General features: G+C 51.6%; 4 non-coding genes across 4 annotated transcripts; all 4 read right to left on the bottom strand.

The window, feature by feature from the left end:
• Positions 1-39: 39 nt before the first annotated feature.
• LOC123154952 (5S ribosomal RNA) lies at positions 40-158 on the bottom strand. Its single transcript, XR_006477136.1, has one exon. It is a non-coding gene; the product is annotated as a 5S ribosomal RNA (ribosomal RNA).
• A 297-nt stretch (positions 159-455) lies between these two features.
• On the bottom strand, positions 456-574 carry LOC123154255 (5S ribosomal RNA). Its single transcript, XR_006476749.1, has one exon. It is a non-coding gene; the product is annotated as a 5S ribosomal RNA (ribosomal RNA).
• A 297-nt stretch (positions 575-871) lies between these two features.
• Positions 872-990, bottom strand: LOC123154592 (5S ribosomal RNA). Its single transcript, XR_006476936.1, has one exon. It is a non-coding gene; the product is annotated as a 5S ribosomal RNA (ribosomal RNA).
• A 297-nt stretch (positions 991-1,287) lies between these two features.
• Positions 1,288-1,406, bottom strand: LOC123155631 (5S ribosomal RNA). Its single transcript, XR_006477548.1, has one exon. It is a non-coding gene; the product is annotated as a 5S ribosomal RNA (ribosomal RNA).
• Positions 1,407-1,552: the final 146 nt, after the last annotated feature.

The raw sequence follows: 1,552 nt of genomic DNA, 5'->3' as shown, positions 1-1,552 counted from the left end.
GCGTTTTGTTTTGCAAGCGGCGCGAAAAAAATTAAAAAGGGAATGCAACACGAGGACTTCCCAAGAGGTCACCCATCCTAGTACTACTCTCGCCCAAGCACGCTTAACTTCGGAGTTCTTATGGGATCCGGTGCTTTAGTGCTGGTATGATCGCATCCGACATGTTACCCCGGTCTTCGTCCCTTATCCTTGCCCCTCCCAGCTCCACTACAAAGACGATTGTACATTGCTTTGGCCGCTCCCTCTCAACTACGGAGACGAGTTCAACGCGGTTTCCACCCCTCCCTCTCAACCGCACCAGTGCACGCTTGCCGCGCCACAACGCCGATGCTGGACCCGTGAATCGTGAGCACCCAGCTATGACTTACCGCACTCGTGTAAAATAATAAAACACGGTAAATATATTACTTACACGTGCGTTTTGTTTTGCAAGCGGCGCGAAAAAAATTAAAAAGGGAATGCAACAGAAGGACTTCCCAAGAGGTCACCCATCCTAGTACTACTCTCGCCCAAGCACGCTTAACTTCGGAGTTCTGATGGGATCCGGTGCTTTAGTGCTGGTATGATCACATCCGACATGTTACCCCGGTCTTCGTCCCTTATCCTTGCCCCTCCCAGCTCCACTACAAAGACGATTGTACATTGCTTTGGCCGCTCCCTCTCAACTACGGAGACGAGTTTAACGCGGTTTCCACCCCTCCCTCTCAACCGCACCAGTGCACGCTTGCCGCGCCACAACGCCGACGCTGGACCCGTGAATCGTGAGCACCCAGCTATGACTTACCGCACTCGTGCAAAATAATAAAACACGGTAAATATATTACTTACACGTGCGTTTTGTTTTGCAAGCGGCGCGAAAAAAAATAAAAAGGGAATGCAACACGAGGACTTCCCAGGAGGTCACCCATCCTAGTACTACTCTCGCCCAAGCACGCTTAACTTCGGAGTTCTGATGGGATCCGGTGCTTTAGTGCTGGTATGATCGCATCTGACATGTTACCCCGGTCTTCGTTCCTTATCCTTGCCCCTCCCAGCTCCACTACCAAGACGATTGTACATTGCTTTGGCCGCTCCCTCTCAACTACGGAGACAAGTTTAACGCGGTTTCCACCCCTCCCTCTCAACCGCACCGATGCACGCTTGCTGCGCCACAACACCGACGCTGGACCCGTGAATCGTGAGCACCCAGCTATGACTTACCGCACTCGTGCAAAATAATAAAACACGGTAAATATATTACTTACACGTGCGTTTTGTTTTGCAAGCGGCGCGAAAAAAATTAAAACGGGAATGCAACACGAGGACTTCCCAGGAGGTCACCCATCCTAGTACTACTCTCGCCCAAGCACGCTTAACTTCGAAGTTCTGATGGGATCCGGTGCTTTAGTGCTGGTATGATCGCATCCGACATATTCGTCCCTTATCCTTGCCCCTCCCAGCTCCACTATAAAGACGATTGTACATTGCTTTGGCCGCTCCCTCTCAACTACGGAGACGAGTTTAACGCGGTTTCCACCCCTCCCTCTCAACCGCACCAGTGCACGCTTGCCGC

The sequence above is a fragment of the Triticum aestivum genome, chromosome 1B (genome assembly GCF_018294505.1).
Source record: "Triticum aestivum cultivar Chinese Spring chromosome 1B, IWGSC CS RefSeq v2.1, whole genome shotgun sequence".
NCBI lineage: Eukaryota > Viridiplantae > Streptophyta > Magnoliopsida > Poales > Poaceae > Triticum > Triticum aestivum.
Note: the sequence above shows the minus strand (reverse complement) of the source record. Positions and strands in the feature narration are given on the sequence as shown.